Raw genomic sequence first — 8504 nt, 5'->3', positions numbered from 1 at the left:
ACTAAAGCCTATGCTTCTTATTTCTTAGATCTTTTCTGCACTAGACTATTAAGTCGGCCCTTGCCTGTAAGTCTTATTGAGGGACGCAGTTAAGAATATTGTAGAACTACTTACAAGCGTGTGTTTTCTTGCTCTGTTGCTCAGTCCTCGACGATGGGTTTCCATTTACAATTAAACCATCTTGTTCCTATTATCCTATTAGTAGGTATAATATAAAAAAAATACCCGTCTAAACTAGACGGGTATTTTTTTTATTTCATTTATTTCAGCATTTTCGCTTCTAGTTAATAATGATTAAAGTGCTCAGTCGAATGACTCACAACTATTCAATACTACTCTCACTAACCTGAAAATATTTTAGTGATCGTAAAAGTTGGATCTCATATCACTAGAGGATGTATGACATCACATGGAGTAGATCGATGGTAATCACCATATCTATCAAGTGTAGGGCCGTCAGCGTCACGGCCACATTTGGGATGTAAATCGGACAGTTACCCTGCTTTTTGCCAAACATCCAAACAAATTTATTCACCGTCGAAAAACCGGGATATATCGATTTAGATGATGGATAAGTCAGTTGGCTTATAGAATCATGGATATCGACTTATTCACGAGCAGTTTTTATTGTATCATTCAATTTTTTAGGGTACCTAGTGAATATTATTTTTAACTGTCTTGAAATAAGTAAGAGGTTTTATATTCGACTGTATAATATGTATGTTTTTCATGTTTGTATGTTCATCGCATTATTTTTTAATTAGTGACAAGTTAATTTGCATTTTTTTATGTATATTGACTGTGGACTTACAAGACGGAGGTCCTGGAATCGATCCCCGGCTGGGCCGATTGATTGAGGTTTTCTAAATTGGTTCTGAACTGGCTGGATAGGGGCTTCGGTTGTGGCTAGTTACAACCCTACCGGCAAAGACGTAACGCCAAGCGATTTAGCGTTCCGGTACGATGTTGTGTAGAAACCGAAAGGGATGGGAATTTTCATCCTTCTCCCAACAAGTTACCCCGCTTCCATATTAGATTTCATCATCACTTACCATCAGGTGAGATTGTAATCAAGGGCTGACTTATAATAAAAACAATCTACCTCCAGTTCGAAGAAGAACAATCCTCAATGTTTGAACGAAGCTCACAAGCAAATACTGACTTTATATTTCCGTATCATAACGCATAATAATCTACAGTAGCCTACTTCGGTGAAAATTAAAATTATTCACTAATATTAAAGTTTATACCCGTTCTTTTACTCATAAAAATACGAAATAAATATTTCCTTTTTTAACTTTGAAACATTTCATAAATCAGATATTTGAAGTACATTGCTGCGGCAGCACTTAGTATTTAACCAGGTTTTCTTTAAAATCAGCAGTGAATTGCATTGGAACGTAAAAAACTTGTCCAATATTTATGTAGTGAGAGTCCCGCGGCAATTCGCCGACCTACTTCTAGATTGTGTGCCGTTCGGTTAACCCGGGACAAGGGGTCTTTTTTTTCCGAAATTGGAAATTCAGTTTTTAGCCTAGATAGAAAGGAGCCTCGCTCTGTTCTTGGTGTAGTTACTGTACGCCGAATATTTAAAGTAAAGGCATAAAATAGTTATCGCAATCTCCAACTCGTACTTATATCAACGAAAAACAAATGGAGATGATCCAAAATTGTATGGAGCCCAGGATCAGTCATTGTACCCTAGGGGAAATAAAGGAAGCTATTTTTTTTAACTAGTCTTGATTATACAAATCTACGAATTTACTTTAATTCTTTCGAAATAATATTTATTATTTCCCAAGAAATGCAACACTAATAAGATAATAATGGCGGATAAATGATGTTTTCAATGCAGTAAATGATTTGACGTTTGCTGTCAATTGTCATGTCATAGTTGTTCTATGGGCGTCATCTTGATATAACTCAAAATCTTGGGTTTTAATTTTAATTATTTCTTTTTATTTAGTTAGATTTATTCACTTTAATAAATTTTAATAAAATCCTTGTATTTTTAAATTTTAATGATAAGGGGTACAAGAGTGGATCTGAAATGGACCATCTCCTTTATTTACACTTGCGTCAATAGTACAAGCATCACAAAAAAACAATATTAAAATAACTATAAATTAAGTATAGGTAAAGTTAACATTTTTAATGATCTTTTTGTAATTTATTTCATAATCGTTGATAGTCGAAAATAATTTCCAAAAACCAAACTTTCGGGTCTTCACATAAAATGAATTGATGTGTAAATTTAATTCAAGTACTATTCGGAATTCATATCAATCAATTTGCATTCTCATTCACGATAAAAGCAAATCATATTTAGATAAAAAATATTACTTTTAGGACATTAGTAAAAGTATAGTTCACCTACTGTTACATAGTCTTATTTACCCACATCAAAATCTTTCATTATTTAACTAAGTATGCCGCAAAGCAAAGTAACTCGGAGGGAACGTTCGAGAACAGTACAAACCACTACAGCTTCGGGCATAAGATCGTTTCAAGTTTTCAAATACCTACCGAGAGTCGTCGAGTAGCCGAGCGACGAGCAGTTTCGGAGTTTAGAGCTTTTTAGAAGTAGGCATTATACCTACCTAGACGCTATCGAGCAGCTCTGCCTTTGTAATTTGCTTTGCTCGGAGTAATGTGCCGTAACGCGAGGGTGGCCATGCCACCTCCATAAAAGAGACAATAATTACTATTATTAAATTACTTAAAATTGAAATTCCATTTAAAAAAGAATCGTCTAAAGCAGTAGATGTGATAACATCTAAAATTTCTGTTAACACACTATCACACTAATATTATAAAGGCGAAAGTTTGTGTGTGTGTGTGTATATTTGTTACGTTGCAGCTACTAAAGCGAATTAGCTGAAATTTGGAATGGATATAGATTTTACTCTGGATTACCATACATACCATACTTTTCATCCCGAAGAAATATATTGTTCCAATGGGATTTGTGAAAAACTGAATTCCACGCGGACAGAGCTGCGGGCGTCCCCTAGTAATGAATAAAAATCAACGCGTTAGTAATTATTGTGGATTAGAAAAATAATATGCCTTAGAATAATTAAATAACACTTACATTTTTAATTCTGATAAATGGTTTGGACTAGAGAGCATGTTTCAAAGATTGAGAAATACATAATAACTTGAAAAATTAACTCCTTTATTGACAGTGGCAATATTTTACTAAAGAAAATACTACCGAGTTAAAAACCGTTCTATGATTTAAAATTAGAGGTATTATTAAAATTTTCGGATAAGGAGGTCCTGGGTAGGCTGGTGGGAGGCTTAGGCCGTGGCTAGTTACCTACCGGTAAGGCGATTTAGCGTTCCGGTACGATGTCGTGTAAAAACCAAAAGGGGTTTGCATTTTCATTGTCCTCCTATCAATTTAGCCCACTTCCATCTTAGATTGCATCGTCACTTACCATAATGTGAGATTGTAGTCAAGCTAACTTGTAAAGAATAAAAAAAAAATGTTTACGTGTAAACCTCACCCGCTACTTAGTTTCATCATTACGTTATGTTATTACTAAATAAGTACTCTGACGTATACATTGTCAAACAATTAGACTGTGATAGCTATACAGTAGAATATAGAAATAAAAATAATCCAGATAAAAGTTGATCACTGTATTTAAGTTGGATGAGTGATAAACTTGTTTTACAAGCGCGTTTTGCTTTTAAATATTTACCCCGTTACCCTTGCTGTTTGCCCTCGCTTTTTTAATGCAACTTTCATAAGCTGCTACAATTTAACCAGTTTGCAACGAATAACAAAAGTTTACATAGCTTAAACTTTACAGATTGCTTTCAAAACCGTTTCCAAATATTCTTTTGCCACATGTGATGCTCGTTTAACCCAATTTTCTATAAAACCGGAGTATGTAACATATTTTTTGATGTTTGTAAAAATCTTCTAATAATTTTGTATATAAACTCGGACGCGCAATATACTATGTTAAAATAGAAAAAAAATCGGTTGTCTGTACTCTGTAAAGTCGGTTTACTGACGATAGTTGAACGTGACAATGTCTTATGAAGTAAATAAATAAAATACTGTTCGCTTTTTCTAAAATACTGTTTAATAATCTTCATACACCAGAATATACTTTATGTTTTGCAAAAAAAGTTGGCAACCCTAGAGCGAAATAACGTCGCATGACGTTATTTTTTTCGAGTTTGCAGCCGGTTTCATCGAATTACAAGACATTGTCACGTCAAAATAGGTTAAAATGCTTGTCTTAATAATTTGAATAATATGTATATCATTATTTTTTAATTCGTACTTATTTAAATTAATTCGATAAATACTGTTACATATATAGGTTTAATGTTTTATTGATTTTACACTCTAATGTCAATTTTTATATCGTGTTGTAACTTTTTGTTAAGGAATAGACTTTAAAAGTAAAAAGTCCGTAATAAATAAAAAATCATGGTAGCACGCGGAAACGTAGATTAGAAAGGTAAACATTTCAGCCAAGGTCGTTCTACTGATGGGCCGTGTTAAGTATCAGCTACTGAGATGGTGGTTGTGTTCCGTCTGATAAATGCTCTCTGTTTTGTTTTCTGACATAAATTGGAGTGCTCAGTAGCGCGTAACGACATTCGACAGGCGAGTCGAAAGCTCTTTTACGAAATGTTAGATAATCTTCTGTAGATGCATGTACAGTGTATGTAGATGTATGTACCTCCGTGATTAGTCTAGCTCATTTTGCTAGTTATACCAAACTACTAGGGAAGACGTACCGTTTAGTTTTAGGGTTCCGTAACCAAAGGCTAAAACGGGATCTTGTTACTAAGACTCGTCTCTGTCGTCATGAACCTCGATAGAGACGGAGATGCAATATTTATGTTGCCGTAATAACAACGAATACTAAAAAACAGAACAAAATAAATATTTAAGGGGACTCCCATACAACAAACGTGACTTTTTGCCGTTTTTATAAATAATGGTACGGAACCATTCGTGAGTGAGTCTGACTCGCATTTAGTCGGATTTTTTTATTATTTTTAGAGTTTCCAGCCTTAAGATTTTGCTGGGTCATTTAGTTTTAATTATTATGAAGTCTCACTATTTAGATTATAAATAATTGGTTGAAACAGGATTATTTGTTGAAACCAATCAAGAATATGTGTAACATAAGAAGGTTACTTAACTATTTATACATATATTGTATATATTGTATAGGTAAGCGACGTGGCTGACAAATTGTATTATTCGCCCAAACAAATAGCAACTGTATAAAAGTGACTTAATTAGGACGGAGTAACAGGTATCCAATTAATGAAGCCTGCAAAGTAGTCGTTAGATAGGAATTTATTTTGTTAATTATTGAAGCCATATTAATGATAATTGTCACTGCCGTATTCTAGACCTCGTTATACAATTCCAGTAGGTATACAATTCCAGTGATTCGCTGAACGGCACTGTCAACTGATGTTAATAGTGCAGTCTGAGATCGTACAGCTACAGTTTTACGCAGATTGTACCAGAACGCTCAACTTCTTTGAAGCGAGATTCTTTATATCTTATGGCTCTGGAACCCAGGACCTCCCGTTTACCAGTAAGTATATATATTACAAAAGGTCGTCAATGATTTGGAATTTTGATTAATGGAATAAATCGAGTTATTATATTCAAACCATATATATTTTGCTAGGATTTAGCAGACAAATCCACAGAATACGGTAAACTTATGGTATCCCAACAACTTTGGGGGTCAAAACATTAAAATTTAGAATACTACATGCCAATAAGAAAACAAGAATTGTAAAAACATCACTACACGAGTACATAAAGTAACCCTAATTGCATATTCAAGTGGGGATAGTTAAGGGTGGCTCTGGCTGTGCTTCTGTGGGTCGTCCTCGACAAATCGAATCAGATCGAGCCCTGCGGGGCATTCGATTGACAACAATTCCTTATTTGCTTGGATTTCGTTGGAATCTTTGGCATTTTGTTGGATCAAATATTCAAATGTATGATGTTTACTGGTGCGATTTTTGCCGATACTCTGCTTCGAAGTGTAACTTTTATCCTCGAAAGTTATTGGCAGAATTTCTTTGTACTTTTTAACCAAAAAAGAGGTTTTTATAACTGAGTATGTCATTACATCTTCTATGAGGATGTAATAATATATTACCAATAATATAATCGGAACTCTAAACAATTTAGGCTGTCTTGTGGAACTGGTGATGCTAGATGTTAAAGGATTTATGTATATGACTTTTTTTGTAATAAAATGAAGCTTTAAATATTAATTCATTTTATTAGAAAAAATATTACAGTAAGGCTTTTCTATATCAATAAATGATCCGAACGTGCTCACAAAAAACTATTTAATAATACAAAGTAAGCTGATAAAGTAAACATTTCTTACTTCAGTCCCTCAAGGTTCAGTTATTTTTAGGCCATTAAGGCTTTCACTCACAGAGCGGGAAACCTCTCAATAAATACTAGATGAAAGTTACGACTTAGGGCTATGAAAATATACGAGATACGTGTTCACTGTGTCAATACATCCGCGGCAGCCTCGCGAGGTGGAAAGGCCTTTGAGAAAATGTGGAAATGGTAGATGGGAAATCAGAACTATATTTAAACCATACTATAGCTTGATTTAGATAGTGTTTAACGTATCGGTATCGAAGGCTACAATCTAAATGATAGGGATTTTTTATAGCAAGTAGCTATAAGAAGAGTAAGAAGTAGCATTCAATATTTCCGACTACTTCCAAGAACGTAGTTTATAAAATTATTAGAAAGGATTTTATAGTACCCCCAATTATAGTCAAATTGCTAGTTTTACCATAATTTCGTAACAACAACGACTTAGTTGTTGTTACGCAATTAGGTAAACTAGCAATTTTATTATTGTAGGTTAGGTTTAAAGAGTATATTTGATTTCTAACAAATAAAATTAATTAATTTATAATAAAAAAATACCATTGTTAAACATTTTGAGAACATTTTCTTCATGGAATTAATTAATTTTATTACTAGGTAATTCTCTCAAAATGGTTGTTTTGATCATAAAGTCCCCACCAACCCCGTTTTAAAATTACTAAAGGAATTTTCACGCAACTTTTACTTAAGGAAAGTTACGAGTACTTACGAGAAACGTGAGCCAACTGTGGGGTATTACTGGCAAGTGCTAATTGTTTTTCGTTGTTTACATTTTAACTAAAATTAGATGTGGGCTTTACAATTCATTTGGGTCCGCGGCACTTCGCTAGTTTACGAGTATTTTAATAACAGTTTATTGTAGTAAGAAAGGCGGCCGGTGCCCAACTGCCCAGTACACAATAATTAGGTTAAATAACCAGAAACTTTAAACATAAATCTCAGACATAAATCCTTTAGGCCTTTGTGTTACAAACGTCTAGATTTGTTTCATACGCCAGTGAGTGTGTGTGTGTGGACCCACACAAATTAGAGCCGCCCAATTGCTCGAGCGAGGATGTGTTTAATTTAACTTCCACTCTGATTGGGACGATTAGGACCCGGCTTTATTGGGTGTAAATAAATTATTGGATAGCTTTTTAATCTTGCTTACGAATACAACTGATGGTAGGTGCCAGCTTTTCATTTATATCGAATTTAATGATAAATAGACATATGTCGATCAATAGCGGCGGAGTTGCCCCAGTCTCATCACTTTCTCCCGAACGCAATGAAAGAGATAGCGATAGTTATGGTTTCGCCGCTATTGGCTGATATTATTGTCTATTTTTCATCAGGACATATGTCGTTGATCGCATGTTAGGTCTGTTGTGGTGGTTTATACGGTGTTCTATTTATCTAATAGCTCAACTATGACCAGCCGGAATAACCGGAGTAAAGTTGTTGATAATACCAAAGTTTGGCTTGTTCGCAACTGGTCAGGTCCCACGTGTGTTTATTGGAGCACTGACCGGGGACGGAATTCATGTCAATACTGCCAACTTTGCGACTCTGAGTTTAACCTATACTGATCCTTTGCCTCTGTAATATAATAAGAAGTAAATCTGATAAAACTAATTTAACGTAAATTGGCGTTCTTTACAAGATAAGACCAATATGCAAGCAAAGCTTACTTCTAAGCACAAATTTGGAAGAACACGCCGAAGTAAAAGTGTTCAGTGGGAGCGAGTGAATTTATCACGCCGGCGTTCTGTATCTTAGACAGCTTGAGTGGCGGCATATTGGATCGCACCTCGCCATTGACCGAGCAAAAAGGTTCTCCCGAATCTGGCCCCGGGTAATTTACTGCGAGTTACACGCTGCCGATTCGTATTGATCTCTATACGAGCCTGCCAACCGCTACACACGGGCCCGACTTGCATCCACGACTTAGATCAACACTGACGTTATATTTGAAGGCTACATGACAATGAATTATAATTTATTCATATTGTCATTATCTGCAAGCAATGGAATACAAACAGCAACACCACTCAGACCAAAAACCGTCTAATAAATATCGTCAGATGTTGATTCTATAATG

Source organism: Bicyclus anynana, chromosome 3, assembly GCF_947172395.1.
Source record: "Bicyclus anynana chromosome 3, ilBicAnyn1.1, whole genome shotgun sequence".
NCBI classification, from domain to species: domain Eukaryota; kingdom Metazoa; phylum Arthropoda; class Insecta; order Lepidoptera; family Nymphalidae; genus Bicyclus; species Bicyclus anynana.
Note: the sequence above shows the minus strand (reverse complement) of the source record.